Source organism: Phalangium opilio, unplaced genomic scaffold (genome assembly GCF_054372755.1).
Source record: "Phalangium opilio isolate 3A_F unplaced genomic scaffold, DU_Popi_V2 ptg000113l_1, whole genome shotgun sequence".
Lineage (NCBI taxonomy): Eukaryota > Metazoa > Arthropoda > Arachnida > Opiliones > Phalangiidae > Phalangium > Phalangium opilio.
This window is the reverse complement of record NW_028324209.1, coordinates 695,042-714,038: the sequence shown is the minus strand read 5'-3', so window position 1 is coordinate 714,038 and position 18,997 is coordinate 695,042. Positions and strand designations below refer to the sequence as shown.

General features: G+C 36.9%; 2 long non-coding RNA genes across 4 annotated transcripts in view; one reads left to right on the top strand and one right to left on the bottom strand.

The window, feature by feature from the left end:
- The window catches only part of LOC149623149 (uncharacterized), a 37,770-nt gene that overhangs the window by 4,426 nt on the left and 14,347 nt on the right, over positions 1-18,997 (bottom strand). The window contains exon 2 of one of the 3 annotated variants that reach the window (XR_016374906.1): positions 4,311-4,426. This is a non-coding gene — a long non-coding RNA (uncharacterized LOC149623149). Of the gene's footprint in view, positions 1-2,534; positions 3,537-4,310; positions 4,427-18,997 lie in introns of those variants that run through there. The other 2 variants (XR_016374905.1, XR_016374904.1) reach the window with 2 other exon arrangements.
- LOC149623150 (uncharacterized) lies at positions 13,980-15,442 on the top strand. Its single transcript, XR_016374908.1, has 2 exons — positions 13,980-14,678; positions 14,742-15,442. It is a non-coding gene; the product is annotated as an uncharacterized LOC149623150 (long non-coding RNA).

Genomic DNA, 18,997 nt, shown 5'->3' with positions numbered 1-18,997 from the left:
ATAAAAGCATTGCCTACGTAGGCAACGAAACGATAAAAGCATGGACCAAAAAAATGGTAAATCCAAGATGTATTGCCTACCATGGTGCGCGGTACATTTATAACTATAGATAGTATGTCGACAAGTGTTGCCAGTTATTTCTGAATGCAATTCAACCGCCATATCTACAACAGACTGAAAAGCTTGTGATAATTAAATTCACTTCCAAACCTGCTGGAGATGCTCTAATAACATATGACTGGCAACCCTGACTTAGCGCGGTTAAAATTAACTAAAGGAAATTTCTCTAACCCCTTTAGATAACAATTAGATTTGTAATTCTACTCTTCATTAGAACCATAAGTTTATAAGATATGTTCCATAAGCATGACACTACTACCCATCCTTCGTAATGCTAGAGACTTACAGCTCGAGCTAGTTCTAGCAGAACGAAATAAACGAGAATTGAAGTACTACACTACACTCGGTGGTTACTTTGCAGGACTTCCATCTAGGTCCTATTTAGTCTGCAATACTAAGCCTTGGACAGCAGCGCCTGACCAGGGCCTCCTTCGCTTTACCCTGAATCTATGACCTACCTCAATCACTTCAAAATTACAAGCTCCAGTTTTTAAGTTACCAGTGACAAACTTATGGCCAACATATCTTATCAACTTATGTTATAATTAATTTTGAAATTCTACGCAATAATTAAATTAATAAAACTAACTTAAACTATAAGTACTATTTATCGGTTGATTTCACGAATTGCTCAAGGAAGTAATTTAAAACCGCGTTAAGGCAAACGCGGTCCTGCGGATTTTTTTCTTTTTGGTCCATGGTATAAATGCTTTTTTTTTCACGAGCGAGTTTTGCTACCGAAAAATTCAGTTCAGTTCCTGGGCGGTCTAACTATCTAGCGTCCCCCCCCCCCAGCCCGCCCTCTAAGAGAGAAACTGAAAAGTCCTAACTATTCCTTTCCATTCCAAATACACGAGAAAAATAAAAATCAAACGCTAGCACCTGCAAGTGTACTTTAAAAGTTTTATAACGCAATTTCCGTTTTCCTGTCATAAAATATATAATTTTCTTAGATTAAAACTAAAGATTTTCGCAAAATATATTAAAGAATTAAATCAGAGTCAGCCAATTAATTTTAACTAATATTTTGAATTAAGGCAGACTTAATTAAGTAAGGGTCAGGGAAAACCTAGGTTAGTCAGGGAGTTTGATTTTAGTGGGAAAATGACTTGGATTTTAGTGGGGAAAATTGCAATGTTGAATGAACATCGCAACATTACAACAAATATGTTTTTAAACAATTTACAAATTAAGAGTTAACTTGTTTATAACCAATAATTTGACAACTATCTTTGACCTTAAAAAAATAAGTGGGATCTAATAGAAATTAATCTGAAAATTATTTATTTCAAATTGTGGCAACCCTATCTGAAAAAAAAAAAAAAAAAAAAAATCCGTAGTCAACTAACTCACCACTGTGGGCAGCGCAAGGATACAAGTACCGCGCTAATTAAGGCTTAGAAAATTAAGGCTTGACGGGTACCACCTTCAATTTCAATAAAAATTTCTTGCCACGAGTAACTTTACAAAATCATTTTGATTTAAAAGTGTGTGAGAGGCCTCGGACGAAATTTATTTATCGAATTTTGATTTTCCTTCAAAAATATTTTTCTACCCGAAAATTCTCGGAATCGGGATATACCGAAGCGAAGCGAAGCGGCTAGAGAGAAACGAAGAAAAGCCATTCGAATTCGAAGAAGCGCTAGGCTAGAGTCACCGACCGATAACTTGTTGTGAAAATTTGCGAACGACTCGCTCGCTTAAGTCCGCGACCGGTACCGAAACGTCATTTGAACGATTAACTCCCTAAATTATATTAAATCCTTTTAAGGCCATATATAATGGATAGCATTCCTTAAAACCTACCGGTACTTTGATCGCGTCATACTCGTCTTTTACTTGGAAAAAACCCCGCCATTAATGGCATCATCCTGCCTTTGGAGTATCTTACGTTCTATCGCTAGTAAACACGAGGTGCTGCTAGTGTATTTTTTTAGGAAATATTCCGGAGAAATTTCGGGCCACTTGGAATTTAACCCTAAATAGAGTAATGGCATCTTCGCGTCTTTGTCCGTATTACGTTCTATCGGTATTTAACGTGGGAGTGTCATTGCAATATTATCGGAAAATTTCCAAAATTTCGAAATTCTTCCAAAACCAATACTCGATAGCTATCTTAGATACTTTAGGATAATTTTAGTGAGATACTACGACTCTATTAGGGGGGAGGAATTAAGTAACTTAACTGGAATATTATTGCTAAAAATGCCCGAAGCGAGGGTATTGAGGATGTGAGGTCCCTACAGTATTCGTATTAAATGACGCATTAACAACCTATTAATAATGAGGGAGGGGGAAAACCATGAGATCATAGTGAGTAATACATGCCTTCACGTTCTCAAGTCTCATATGGTTCTTAGTAATCTTTGTATCTTACCCAATTAAGTAATTAAAATTCAAAACAAATACCCTACCTTTTAATTGAAAAAAATTACTCCACTTTTGAGCGAAAAGTTTAAAAATATATATTACTCCATTTTGAGTTTTCGGAAAAGACGTTCGGAAGTTTTCAATTTATTTTGACGCACCCAGTTGAACCGGAAACGCGTACGACAATAATCTTAATCCAGTAAACCGGTTTTTATTATCACAATGGTGTGGCCGGGAATTTTTAAATTACGCGTAATTTTTCTTAAAACAATTTCCAAATTAGGAAATGTATTAGAAATTGACCGGCGGGCGCCACTAATAATCAACCGTTCGGACAAAGCAGCGTCTAGTCTAGCCTAAGGGTCTTTCAGACTAGACGTCGCGACTATGTTTGGACATTGGCCAGTCCGGTCGGTCGGTGTTACGAGGCGTACTCAAAGGATTGATTAGAAACGCCAAGCCTTTGTCAAATCAAATTGTAACACACCCTGCCAGCAGCTAGCGCGAGAGAAAACTGAGCGAGGCTTAGAAAGTTAGCTAGCTAGGGTCGAGCGCGCTGCTGCTGCTACACGACAACGCGAGAAGCGATATTCAACTGAATGCTCTTCTGTCTAGCTCTACTTTGCCTTTTTATGAATATACTATGTTGGTACGTCATCGGTTTCCGGCTGGCTGGCGGGAACTCGGGACTCGGAGAGTTTCTATCTTGTTCCATTTCTTCCCCCCACCCGCTGTTTTTCATTTCCCCTTCCGGTTTGGCTCATGACGTCACTCTGTAGCTCTTCCAGAAAGATTTTCTAGAAAGAATACGAGGCTACGACGTTTCTTTTTTTTTTCCTGACCTCCTACACACACTGGCGCTTTTAAGCCTAACCGAATTAATCCAAGATTCTAATCTTAGCCTGGTTAGGATTATTTTGTTTAAGGGGGAATGAAATGGAGAGAGAGAATTATCTTATAATCGTTTTAGTTACGTAAAATAACGTTAAACGTTTAGAAAACTTATCAAAAAGATTCTACTAACTGTTTATATATAAATTTCAAAACTTGAGATGTGCTCATTTTTGACAAAGGAAACTAACAAATTAGCGGCCGCGGGCATAAAACCGCGCTGTCAGCTGAAAGCGCCACGTGGTCTCACAGTCGCTAATTGATCAGAGTACTCTAGCCCGGGGTTTTGTATAAATCAAATATTAACCTTTTAAACTTTGAAAATGTGGTCTAAATTTATGAAATTGTTTGGACCTATAATTTTCTTAAATACTAAATTGATTAGAAAAACTGTTGTTTGGCCATTTAATTCTCTCTTTAAGACTTTGATGACGTCGGGGGTTTTCTTTCTGCATTGCGAGATAAAACTTTATTTCCGAAGACTTTTTAACCAACCCCTCTTCAATTCTGAGTTAATCAACTTTGAAATTAGCGCTTTTGAAATAAAAAAAAAAAAAGCCGAAGCTAAGCCTTAGTTTTCGTTAAGCCTAAAAGGAAAGATTTTTAGTAGTCATTTCCTATTGGAAACTATAAACAATAAACTTTCAAATTGGCGCTTCAAACTTTCGAAATACAAACGAGTAAGAAAATAAACCCCGTTGCTAAGCCTTGGCTTGACAAAACCGTTAGTTTTGAAATCGTTAAGCCTAAAGCGAAACTTTTCGATAGTCATTTCCTGTTAGTAACTTTGTAATCATTGAACAAAGAAAGGTTTTCGTGATAATTTGAAAAGAATTCGTCGTAATTTTGACAGGTAATGTAAATTTACTTCTAACGGGGGAAAAGGGGGAGGGAATGTGTTGGTTAAAAATACAGAAATTCGTTCGTACCATTTTTATACGGAGAAAGAAAGGGTGACGGGTTTGTTGCCTTCCTATTGGATATCAGCCAACGATGACGTCGGCATAAATTCGTTGTAGGAACGGCGGATGAATCAGTTTCCTTTCTAGGAAAAAAAGGAGAGAGAGCGGGCGAAAAAAAACACGTTAGAATTTCATTCTAGATAGCGAAGGAAACTTCACTGTTTGTTAAGCCTTGGTATATCTCTAAAAGATCATAATATAAAGTGAATGTAAAATCCCTTGACACTATTTCTAAAGTGTAAATTGGTTTCGAAGGTGCGGATATTAAAATTAAATCAATAATTTAAGTATAAATTCGTAAGTCCTGACTCATGTCCTGAAGAGAGATTTCAGTTGGCTGAATCCACCTTATTCCCTTTCACCGGAAGTTAGGCTTAGCTAAGTTAGCTCGGGATTCATGGGGGTGAGTAATCGGAAGAAATTGGTCTGTCGTCCGCTACAGCACATATTTTTGGCTTTTGTAGTAGACGACAGACGAATTTCTTCCCGTTACTCACCCCCATGAATCCCGAGCTAAGCCTAACTTCCGGCGAAAGGGAATAAGGTGGATTGTACGTCACACCCTCCTAAGTCTTACCATACGGTTCTGGTAGCCATATTGGTTGATTTTAACTTTCCTTCCGCGTTGAACCCATCAATAGGACCGTTTAAATTATTTGACGAATCTTAGCTCCGCCCCCAAACGACAGCTTTCTATACTAAATACTAGTTTTGGGGAAAACCTTACATTAGTACTATGGCCTTCTAAATACCCATAAATCAGTTGATAACGAAACGAGGGTTTTTTGAGTGCAAACAGCGAATGCATCGCGGTTCTTTTTCTTAAGGCCACGCGAATTTTTAGTTCTTAGTCATAATAGGGTGAGTAAAAAAAAATGTTTCTCCACTCCTCAAATAATATTTTGACGTCAATTGGCTTGCTTGGCGAATTGTAGTATTTTCTATGGAAAGAAATGCAAAGAGTTTCATTGATAAACTTTTTGAAAAACTCCCATAGCGATAACGTCAATCTATAACGTTTATTCAGCTTTGCGGAATTAATATGTATCGAGATCAAATGAATCAACGTTTTCATGATTATTTCTGTCTAGTTCTTTCAAGAATCATATGGAAAATTTGCTTAAAAAAATTATCAAAACCTACATCTAGCAACAAAGTTGCGCGCTGTTTTTCTTTGCAGTTTATTTACCATAAATTCCGTTTAGAGGATATAGATATCACGCGTAATAACGTAAGTTGATAAGATATGTTCCATAAGTATGACAATACAGAGTTGCCACGGGTCGGGGAAAACCTGTAAAAGTCAGGGAATTTAAAAATAGGCCGAAAAGGTGTGGGAAAAGTCAGGGAAGTTTAAAAATTTCAGCAAAGTCAGGGAATTTGGTTTTAGTGGGTAAAATTTCTGGGGATAAGTCTATATTGAAAGAGTAATGAAAGTTTCTCCTCATCCTCTCTTAACACAGAGTGAACCTCATCCTCTCTTAACACAGAGTGAACCTCATCCTCTCTTAACACAGAGTGAACCTCATCCTCTCTTAACACAGAGTGAACCTCATCCTCTCTTAACACAGAGTGAACCTCATCCTCTCTTAACACAGAGTGAACTCTAGAGCAATCCTTAAAAATGTCTAGAATTGTTTTTGTAAAGTAAATGCTCTGTAAAAATCTCTTAGACGGTTATTTATAGTTAAAATGTTTCTTAACCATTTTGGTGCAACAAATACATTGAAAACTTAATGTAGATCGAGTTTATTTAATTATAAGCACTTAAAACGTGCTGTAAACATTCACACTTTCGGCCTAAAAAGGTCAGGGAAAACCTGGAAAATTCAGGCAATTTGATTTAGTCTGCACTAAGCCTTTGATAGCGCCTCACCAGGCGTCGCTTTTTGAGAATCTATGACGTTTCGCTTACGTCACTTCATGACAAGCTCTGAGTAACCAGTGACAAACTTACGAAACATATCTAATGAAGTTACAATATTAATGAATTTGCGTTTGAGCTGGGCCTTGATTAGAGAAAAAATTCGGACATTTCTACAAACTAAAGTTTTAAAAATTGGTTAGGTGGAAGTTAATATAAAATTTTGAAATGAAAAATCTGTTAGAACTCTAATGAATGAGATCCAACTACGGCGTTTCGAAATACAAATACGTTAACTACGGTAAATACATGACATATTTAATACGTGTTTAGAATACGATAACGTTAAAAAGTACATACAGCGTAACATAAATGTACGTACAAAACTCTATAAATGGCAATGTATAGGTTGAAGAACAAATCCTACGTGAAAAATATGTCAGAAGAAATATATACTAAAACGTACGTCAAACATATCCGTATAATTAGTATAAATCTAGCTTTGGCACGCGATATAACGCGCGCCCTCTTCTAGTCGATCACGTACAATATGACGTCATTCTTCCTATGACGACAGAATTATACATGGCTTTTCTCGCGCCTTCCCACACACACACAGCGCCTCGTGGTGTGTGTGTGTACGTGTTTTTTTTTTCTTCTTTTTTTTTAAACTATGTTACGTATTATAGTCATTGAGAAATTTAGCTAAACATCACCTTGAGCGAAAAATTATGCGTAATTATTTTTAATTTATATTAGTTTCAGATATCTATGACTGATTTCGCAAACATTATTTGTTTTTACAACTTATGACGAAATGTAACAGCTGATGACGTGTTAGTGTGTGAGTCTTATTCACGAGAATAGAGGCGGCGTTTATACAATCGCCCTTATTTACACTCTAAGCGCCTTGAACGTTTAAGCATAGCCCACTCGATCAGCGCTCCCGGACGCTGCGCTGCAGCTTGCGTCGTGATGCGCGTGATCGAGTGGGCTATGGTTTAAGATACCATAGAGAGTTTTCAGTTGGAGGAGGAGCTGAGTCTCGTGACATAATTTACGCTGCCATATTGGTGGGTTTAAAGCGGGAATGAAGCTGAGACCACCCAATATGGCTACCACCAGACCAGCGGTAAGACTTGGGAGGGTGTGTGACGTACTACTATCCCATCTGAAAGCTCTCTATAAACCGCGTATTACCAAAGGTTAATAAGAATAACGAAAAGTGAGCTTGGCACTCGGGAGGTTAATGATCGAAAGCCTTTAATTTTAGTGTATTCTCAGTATGACGTACTCTAAGTCTTGACCTCTTTTGTCGACCAATCAGAACTTTACTTTAATATTAGCAAGGATAGTAGATGCAAAATTTTGGTTTGACTAGTTTTCATTGGCCAGTTTTAACACCGCCATACAAAGCTTCAAAGACTTAATACCATTTACACTGCAGGAGGCCAGGCAACTTGGTATTGCACTTTGACCGCCAAGTAGCCTGGCCAGGGTTCATACAACTTTTGGAAAACAAATTACCCTGAGATTTCCAGGTTTTTTCCCCATATACTTCCCTGAATTTTCCAGGTTTTTTCCCCATATACTTCCCTGAATTTTCCAGGTTTTTTCCCCATATACTTCCCTGAATTTTCCAGGTTTTTCCCGTATATGGAGTAGCCTATGGAACCAATGTTAACGAAGGAGGGGGGGGGCAAATAGGACTATAACACACTCAAAGGACATCCCCTTATCTCTAGTAGAACCAGAGTTATGAGCCTCCAAAGTATAGTGTAATGTTATTCCTACGGAGGGGATGTTTACGAACATTTTGCTTAATTACTCGGCCCCTGTATGACGCAAATTTCCCTGATTTCCCTGAATTTTACAAAAAATTTTAAATTTCCCTGAATTTTCCCTGAGGTTTTTGTCAACTATTTATTTCCCTGATTTTTCCAGGTTTTCCAGGTTTGTATGAATCGTGCAGTGTAAATGGTATCAATCTTTCTAGCATGGGTCAATCGAGAAATATTATTTTCTTTAGTGGCTCACTTTCAATTATTTGCATTTTTAATAACCGAATAAAGCGAATATTTCCATATATTATTTTGTAACAAATTGTTTGAGGAGTGACCCCCCCCCCCAAAATGTCATGTGAACGAAAGAAAGAGAGGAATTGTGTTGATATTACAATTAATTATGAATGGATGGCGATAGGAAGTACGCTCGTGTTGTTTTTTACCATTAATTTATTGCGGGTGGTGCTGGGAAATACGTCTGCAGAGATACACTTTGACACTTTCCGAGGCGTACCTCCCCGTATGCTCTAATGAATTTTTTTTCCCCAACTCGCTAAGCCTAACGAGGCGAAATCATTAACACCTCTACGATATACGTGAATTGAATTCAAATTAATTAATCAACTTAAATAATTAGGACGTACAGTATATTTCCATTAAATTAAATTAATTCTTTGTTTATTAATATGTACGCGAAGACTCCGATCGTCCCTTTGCAAAGTTATGTTAAGGTACTGGCGGCCTTGGCCAAAGGGTTAACGCTATATACTCCCACTATAATTGGGCTTAGGCCTAATTTTAGTATCGAGAATTTCTTCCATCTTTAGTTAGTACGCAAAGGCTTAAGTCATGAAAGTTACCTCACTGTTATTTACTGATATTGGCTATTATTATGACGAACCCAAGGGTTAACGCGGTTAGAACAAGGCTTAGCTATGCTACACTCCCGCTATAATTGGGCTTAGGCCTAATTTCAGTATCGAGAATTTCTTCCATCTTTAGTTAGTACGCAAAGGCTTAGGTCATGATAGTTGCCTCACTGTTATTTACTGACATTGGCCCTTATTATGACAAACCAAGGGTTAACGCGGTTAGAACAAGGCTTAGCTATGTCTGTTATATCTTCTATCTTTGAACCTTACTTCGTAGTTCGTACTGACATTCTCTCCAAAAATGCCAAACCAAGGGTTAACGCTATACTCCCTGTTTAATTTGATATAGGCCTAGTTTCAATGTGAACGAGGCTTAGCTATTTCTGTCTTATTTCCTTCCATCGTTAGTTAGTTAACGGCTTTTGAAAAGCGTTGAAAGATTTGGCGTAATTTCTAAACAGAGTTATTTGTTATCAAAAATTCTTTCCCTATACTCGGGTTCATTGTGTAATTAATTTTGAAAATGTCCCGTTATTTTGATTAGGGTTAACTATTTTTCGTTCTAGTTTAGTAAAGTTGCCCCCCCCCCCAAATGGTGGGGTGGGGCGGAACTGATAAAGTCTATTTAAAATTATTAAATGAAAAAAATCTGTGGCAACAATCTAATTAAATTAATTAAAGATAAAGTCATCGGTTCATTAATTTTTTTTGTCATTTTCGTTTGAGTGGGATAGATTTAATTTTAGAAGTAGGAATGGAGAACGGTTAGTATTTACTTCAGTCCAACTCATAGCTCAGTAGCCTTCCAAAGTAACGAAAAGTTTAAATTATCTTATTGGATGACGTTGTTGACGGGGATGGCGAAAAATACGTAATTCCTTTTTACCTCTGTCGCTATGACCCGCGTCTTCTTTCATACCCCCCCCCCGTCCCGTGGAAGGGGGTCCGGGACTTTGACGCGCGTCCACATTACTCTGTTCTCCATTCCTACTCCTAAAATTAAATCTATCCCTGGTGCTACGAAACAATTTATGTTTATATTTATTTAAAGATAAAGTCATCGGTTCATTAATTTTTTTGTCATTTTCGTTTGAGTGGGATAGATTTAATTTTAGAAGTAGGAATGGAGAACGGTTAGTATTTACTTCAGTCCAACTCATAGCTCAGTAGCCTTCCAAAGTAACGAAAAGTTTAAATTATCTTATTGGATGACGTTGTTGACGGGGATGGCGAAAAATACGTAATTCCTTTTTACCTCTGTCGCTATGACCCGCGTCTTCTTTCATACCCCCCCCCGTCCCGTGGAAGGGGGTCCGGGACTTTGACGCGCGTCCACATTACTCTGTTCTCCATTCCTACTCCTAAAATTAAATCTATCCCTGGTGCTACGAAACAATTTATGTTTATATTTAATCTAAAAAAAGAAAATGTCACCACCGCTCCTTTAAAAACGTTATCATTCTTGTAAACGAATTCACTTGGTATATTATTTAAAAATGCATTGAATTAATTCACGTCCCTACACTGGTTACCCCCTCGATTTGAATCATTCGCCATTGAATGGCTATAATGTAGGGCTCTTAGTATAATAGCGCTTCGTCAGAGTTACGTATGATCGGTGTAGATTGTGTAAACAGCGGCGTTGTTCCGTTTAAATAAATTTCAAATCGTGTCGCCATATTCGAGATAGTAAAACAAAACCTAAACAATGTAAGTGTACTACGCTGACGCTTCGGCGTAAAACGGAACAAAGCCTAACTTAAAGTTTCGACTTCGTATTACTAAATTAATAGTTAGCGTCAAGTTTTTCAATTTATTTCCACTACACACGCGATATTGTACAACAAAATTAACCAAAACTAAAGCTGACTAAGGCTTAAAAAACAGCTTTAAATGCTACGTTGTCAACGTTAGTAATTTCTACATCTTAATTTGCACAAATTGTAACTCTTTCGGCAAGCTCTAAGTGTCAAACTTAGTTTATCAGATTTTTTAAAATTTTAACTTGATCTGACTCAAAAATCTCATCTCTGATATATCGAAATACGTAGGGTTCTATGTAGGATTTTCGAAGGGTTCTATGGAGGATTTTCGAAGGGTTCTATGGAGGATTTTCGAAGGGTTCTATGGAGGATTTTCGAAGGGTTCTATGGAGGATTTTCGAAGGGTTCTATGGAGGATTTTCGAAGGGTTCTATGGAGGATTTTCGAAGGGTTCTATGGAGGATTTTCGAAGGGTTCTATGGAGGATTTTCGAAGGGTTCTATGGAGGATTTTCGAAGGGTTCTATGGAGGATTTTCGAAGGGTTCTATGGAGGATTTTCGAAGGGTTCTATGGAGAATTTTCGAAGGGTTCTATGGAGAATTTTGAAGAGTGGTCTAATGATATTTTGCCCATGTAAGGACCACCACCATAAAGAGTTCTAATCGGAACGTTTTACGGATGACCCCTAAAATTAATATGAGGAACTAAAAGACAATTCTAATTTAATTAAGGGGACATCCCTAAAACACTCAAATAATAACTCGTTTAGGGTGGCCAAATTTCATAGGACAATTTCGTCTTCAGCCCTATAAAACCTAATATAATTGCCCTATAAAATTATATAAAACAGAAAGACAAAAATCTATTTTTAGAAACTAAAAAAAAAAAAAAAAAATTAAAAATTTTTGTCTGGACTCCTCTCCAAGTATGGCATTATTTTCTTTTAAGGAAAAGCGTATTCGATATCCATTAAGAGATAAATATGATGTATAGGCGCACCTGTAATGACGTCATGTATATGATAAATTTATATTTCTATAGTACTATATAGGAAAATAGGAACAAAAAAAAAAAAAAAATACATAAGGATTCAATGATCGATCGCTTCCGGAACTGTGTTCCCGCACGTATCGATATTCAAGGGCCCTGACCTCGTAACGTCAATTAACGTGTACAATTGAGCACTCACTAGAAGCGTGTGCTCTAACTACTTACACCGTCATTTAGTTACTTATGTTAAAGGAAAAGAAGAAGAAATGGTTAGTGAACTCCTACGCGTCATCGAAGGTCGTTTTTAACTGGAAGCAAGAAGCGATATCTAATTTACTAGGGGGAAGGTATAAGATGCCCAAGTATTCGCGCGCCATAATCCCAGTCCCCCTTTCAAAATACAAGGGGGGACGTAAAAGGAGGCCGGGCTATTTCGCTACACTCTCCTCACTCGGAAAATACAAGTAATTTTCGTCATTCGCGTCGCGCTGACGTGAGTTTTCAAGAATCAATGAGATGCTGGTTGTAGTTTAAAGGCGGGGATTAACTCCGGACCTACGTTTGTTTGGACTGGAGATAAAGCTGGAAATGTGGCGAATTTATACCTTCTCCCTAATAAACTAGATATCACTTCTTGGTAGTATTAAATAAAGTAGATCGCTGATTAACCAATGATGCTAGAAAGAAAGAGATGAAGAATTTGAGAGGCGCTTTGAAGATGGGCTACAACGGGGGATGTATAGCTTTATATGGGCTTTCCCAGCTTGTTTTAGGACTACGTAACTTTGAATCGTTGAAGGCGATTAATTTATTTAAACCTATTCCTGATTTTAATTTGAAACAACAATATTATTAATTAATTTATAAACAATATTATTAAGTAATTTATAAACAATATTATTAATTAATTTATAAACAATATTATTAATTAATTTATAAACAATATTATTAATTAATTTATAAACAATATTATTAATTAATTTATAAACAATATTATTAATTAATTTATAAACAATATTATTAATTAATTTATAAACAATATTATTAATTAATTTATAAACAATATTATTAATTAATTTATAAACAATATTATTAATTAATTTATAAACAATATTATTAATTAATTTATAAACAATATTATTAATTAATTTATAAACGAAAGTATTTTAAAATAAATAAGTATGACAGTTGTTATAAAGTATTTGCCCACGCGCTATAGAATAATACGAGAGCGTTAAATCGATTTAATCATATTTAGGCTTAACCCTTTTCGTACGTATTTAAACCTTCGTGGAGACGAAATAGCATAGCAGCGAGGGGAGATTGGGGTGGGGGCGTGGCTATAAATTTGTATACGGTGACTCAGCGAATATTCGCCACTCTGCCGCCGTCTTTTTTCCTGGAAAAATATAGTAAAAATGACGCTATCTATTCTCTATACTCGGGCAAACTTTAGTTTCCGCGGAACAGTTCAAGGGAAAGATTGGGGGGGGGGACTGGTTCCCCCCAATAGGGGTTGCAAAAATCTATTATTATTTCCCAAGTCCTCTTGCTGAGGTCTCGTGGTAAAAGACAGTAAGATCATGCATGAAACGGATCCTCTGAAGTTAATTAACTATGGAAGTTTACATTTTTACATACATCGCTATAGGCACACTGCATGGGGAAGTTAAGGTAAAACTTTCACTGTGATTTAATAATGCGGTTTACGTCTAAGTATTCTTCATCTCTATCTCTTCAGCTTCTTAGGATGACCAATCAGAGAGCTCTTGTTTAATATTGCGTTATATGAAAAATAGGAATTTTTTTTTCCTGAATTATATGATTTAATAGGTGAAAAAAATGTGTTTTTAATTTTTTATATCAAAATATAGGATTAAAAATAATCGAATATAATATTATTATAGGGTTAAAATGTAGAAAAATCTCAAAAATAAATAAATTGGATTTTACTTTGAAAAGAGGAACATAATTAAAATATAATAGGGCCTATATAAACATCGTGAGCAAGGTTCGCAATTTCGGTGTCTAGTCAAGTGTGATCTTGATAGAAGAGCCAACTAAATTTTGATAAATTTGATGCTAAACTATACGAAAACTTCTACCAAGTCAAAAATATAGGATACTATAGGACCTTTCATGAAATTATAGGACTGCTGGGCTCCCTGAATTATATTTAATTTGCTTCTTGGAAATTATCATTGCTATAAATTGCCTACTCAATCTAGTATTCAAACGCTAGTGTTATATACAATAATGTTCTTTTTTTTTGTTCCTTCAAAGTCTTACTTCGAGAGTTAATTATCTTCTAGGACCCATTCTTAGCTTTTTCTTGTCACTTTGGTTGGCAATGCAATGCAGACGAAACATCGCGGCGCCCGGCGGACGAACTCTGGGGGTTTTCGCGAGAATACGGTGCCACTAATCCTCTATAGCTAGAATTCTCGCCACAAATACCTAAGCCTTTGCGCCTAACTAACGCAAAAAAAAATACCCAAAATATAGATCATGACGGAGAGTTCGCTCCATGAATCATTTTGAGTGACCTCATTTTTTTGCGCTGTTACTTCTTAACCGCCTCGTTGCTAACGCGTCCCATTCCAAAGATGTCTTAAATGTTTCTAACGCGCGAGAAGTTTGAACTTTGGAAATAAGCCTATTTTTTTATTATTGCGCGGTTATATAGCGGTGTATTAGAACCACGTGCATTTGTAGTCATTGTAATGATGACGCGCCTGAATCTAGTCATTGATACGGTGGGAATGTGACAAATTAGGCTTAAGGATTTTGAACTATTGAGATAAGCCTATTTTTTAAGCGACGCGTTAGAAGTTCCACGTGCATTTATACTCACGATGACGCCAATGCGCACGTGAATCTAGTCATGGAATTGGCGGGAATGTTTACGCGCGATACGACCCGGAATGGTAAGGTAATACCAAAACTTGAAACTAAATACGAGGAACAAGTTGGTGAAACGCAATTTTAAGAGTTTTGGGACTAAAATTGAGTGGAGAGTTGTTGTATTCAGTTCTCGTTAACGTTTTTAGTGCTACTTCCGGTACTCTGCTTCTTGGTTGACACGTGGTTACCTTTGTCTAAATGTCACACCCCGTTTTCATAGAGGATGTACCGAGGGGTCGGACGTTCCAATGGATTTCATCGAATTTTGAGATTTTTCCCGTGATTCCGTCGGATTTTGCCATTTTTACCGTGATTTCGACGGATTTTGCGATATTTCCCTTGATTTCGAGGTTTTTTGCGTGATTTCCTCGGATTCTGAGATTTTTCCCCGTGATTTCGTCGGATTTTGTGATTTCTTTGGATTTTGGATTTCGTGAATTTTGTAATGGATTTCACGATTTCTATGTTGATTTTGTGATTTCGCGATTTCTATGTTGATTTTGTGATTTGTTTTACTGATTTTATGATTTCTTTACTGATTTTGTGATTTAGGATTTTTTATTTGATTTCGAAATCAGCATGGATTTCGGATTTCTTAAGTTGGATTTCACGGGTAGCGTACGGGATTTCATGAATGACCGACCCCTCGGGATGTACAGTACAACCGGCGACATTTTTCATCCAATAATGATATGTTTTGTATCAGCCAAGGCAATCAGCCAATGAGGAGAAAAAAACCGGAAATAGTAAAATATTTTCAAGGCTAATTTAATGGACTTCTATTGAAGGCTTAAGTGTCTACTCCTCTACTGTATATCCTCTATGGTTGCGCGTTACAATAAATATTTTTTTAAAAACGAAATTACCAACCAAATTCAGAGTTGACTTGTTTATAATAAAGAATATTGTTAAAAAAATCAAGTACAATTAACATTTACAACTATAACATTTTGGCCTATTAAAAATAGTCAGGAAAAACCCGTAATAAAATCAGCTACTAGAATATTATTTATTTCAAATTGTAGCAAGGGGTGTAATAATCACCAGCTGTTAAAATGCAATTTCTTGTCGGTAACCCTTTAATAAATATAAAGACCGTTTTTTTTTTTGGTTTTTTTTATTTTTCAACCCATTCTGAAATAATATCTAGATAGAGTCTCTAACGATTAATTATACCTAAAAACAAGTTGGGAAAACCAAAATATTACCTCTCCGAGTCAAGAGAAGGACTACCTACAAACTTATTTACCCAGTTATGGAAATGTTTCTTTTTTTTTTATGAACAAATACTGAAGTTAAAATTTATGAAATATTAAAGCAGTATACAAAGCATAGCAAATATACTGTAAATCAGACGACATTTTACATCCAATAAGGATATACTTGTACACATTAAAATCATTCGATGGGGGAAAAACGGGAAATGAAGAGATAAAACTTTGGAGGGATATTACCTTTACGTGTTTGTAAAGGCCCAATTTGCTACTCCTCAACTGTATACCCTCTATGTTCAAAGCCATATTCACAACAGGGTTGCCATGTAAACACTATCCTCTCCTTTCACCTCAACAATTTTCTTAGTTTGTCAACATGACGATTAAAGTTACATAACACCAAAGCTAATTTGTGGCTACACACACTGAAAGTAAACGTGCACCATTAAAATCATGATAACACGAAGCTATAATCCGATTACGATCAGACCTTTCACTGATCTGGGCTGCGTTCAGCAGAGCTCACCAAAAAAGACAGCGGATTTTGGAAAACGTTTACCGGTGAGATCTGTCGTCATAGCTTTTGTCCGGTCATCGGTGTTTTAAAAATGAAGCTAGCGCAATAAAGCGTGCAAGGTACAAAGGCTTAACAAAAATTGTATGATAACATATTTATGGAGATAGATAAGAACAACTTTTATAATTAAAATTAGAAACTAACATATCTCTTAAAATTCTCGCGTGATCAACTGGTTTCACGTCAAATAAATAGCTATAGTCCCATCAGAACATAGAGACTAGAAACCCCAAGGAGTGGCAGGTCCCCCGCTCTACAAGCTCAAATAATATGTTGCTCATAAATTGGTACATGAGAGCTTCCGGCCCGTTTAATTTTGCTTAGCGGAAGTCGCCGTGTACCCATTGCGTGTACCATGAAAAAGTGCAACAAGTTGAGGCATTCCTGCCACTCCTTGGGGTTTCTAGTCTCTATGATCAGAATCAGCAAGAGCTATTTGTATTAATTCCTCCATGTTTTTTTCGCCAAGCTGAGAACTACGCGTTTTACGCCACGTTATCCAAACACCCGACTATTTACTTTGGTGACCGCGCTGGCTCAACGCTGAGCACCGTGCCGTCAAAATTCAAATCCAAAATCCCGTTCTGTAGGTCACTGCTAACAGCGCTGAGCTCTGCTCAACGCGGCCCAGACTTTCACCATGATTATAAAATCTTAGCCTGATTATTTAAAAGTGTAATTAACTTTCGGCTCACTCTGAACCGTTAATGTCTCTGCATTACAGAAACGAAAACCTAGCGTTTACTTTATGGTTCACTAGGCCTATTGACAAATGAAAGTTCATTTGACCAATATAGTGGCGTTCTTCTTGAAAACACTTTAGAAAGGATTATCCTATAAACAGATGTAGTTAAGCTTAAGTAATATATAAACATCGATTTCAAATAATAATATTAAAAAAAGTTCTTGGGATATCAAAATGAAACAGAGCTTTATAGCTACAAAACCACTAAAGGCATCGAAATTACGAAAAATATTTCCATATATTAATTATACATTATGAGAAAACCAAATATTAAGGTTTTGTAGGATTTCTTTCCACAAAACAAAGCGAACTGCTAACGCGATGCACTAACGGACGGACATACACAGACTAAAACATAGACTGCTTTTTAACTCTTCCCGTTTTAATTTTGAGTTGAGAAACTAGATTATCTTAAATATTAAAATAAATATAATTAATATTAAATATTTTCTTCGTTAGTTGTTCGCCTTATTGAGCGTTACATCGCGTTAATAAAGAACAATTAAACATTCTTGAGAGACTTGACTAATATTGGCGTTTGAAATGAAGCATACGCCGGTTGCTTCACCTTACTGAAATAGGTAGTATATAAGGGTGTCGAACTACAGCTAAAAGCAAGAACAACCGCAATTGCGAAAACCTTTGGTGGCGATCCCACCTTAGGGAGGCTAGACGTTTCTCGTAACCCTAGCTGATCGCCGCGAATGTCTTAAACCCAACGATGACGATGGAGTAGAAGCCAGGTGCACAGACTGGTGTCCAAGTGGAATGGACGAATCAGAAGATGGTGGTGATTAGAAGCCAGTATGTACAGACTGGTGTCCATGTGGGATGGACGAAGACCAAAAGATGGTGGTGATTAGAAGCCAGTATGTACAGACTGGTGTCCATGTGCGATGGACGAAGACCAAAAGATGGTGGTGATTAGAAGCCAGTAAGTACAGACTGGTGTCCGTGTGGGGTGGACAGAAACCAGAAGATGGTGGTGTGAGAACTCAAGTAGAGGAGCCATTTCCGTGACTGTGAAAGCAGTTCGGAAATGGCGAACACGTTTGCTCCGATTTGGAAACTGCGAACGCGGTCACGTGGGTGTAACAACAGACACACACACACACAGACACACACACAGACAGACACACACACAGACAGACACACACACAGACACACACGATCGTTACAGAACCTCTCCGTGACATACGTCACTCGGAGAGGTAAAAACACGGTCTAGTGCTTACCGAGGTGTCTGAAGCGATTCCTGAACTTAATGTGTTTTTCCCCGAAACTATAGCTCCCAATGGTCCATGAGTTTAGGTAGTACATTTTTTCTCCTCACTCACTCACGGACGGTGCAAAAACGGATATATATTATATACGCGGTCTAGACGCGGCGGCCGTGTGTTTTAACACATACTTCCTGATATACCTTATTATATAAAACCCTTTTTTTATTGTATATTATTATAAATTGTTTTATTTGCCTTATCAAACAGATGTTATTTTATATATAGATGATTTTTAATGGTATTTTAAACGTATCAACGGTTTGATTCCGCAATGACATTAGATAATCTAAAATTTAGACCGTTAACTTAATGTTTTTAGCCACATCGTAGTATACGATAAGTTCTTAGTTTGACCCTAGCCGTAATAGTAGTAGTAGTTGTTGTTGTTGTTGTGGCCTGAGTTTTAGCTTTTGTTATCGTCAGATTTTAGCTTATAAGGAACTCTATAGTACCTTAATGTTTTTTAGCCACATCGTAGTATACGATAAGTTCTTAGTTTGACCCTAGCCGTAATAGTAGTTGTAGTAGTAGTAGTTGTTGTTGTTGTTGTGGCCGGAGTTTTAGCTTAAAAGGAACTCTACAGTACCTTAACCCACCAATAGGGGTAACTGAGCTCGGTTAGAGAATTTAACTTAACTGGCGCAGCAGTAAGACACT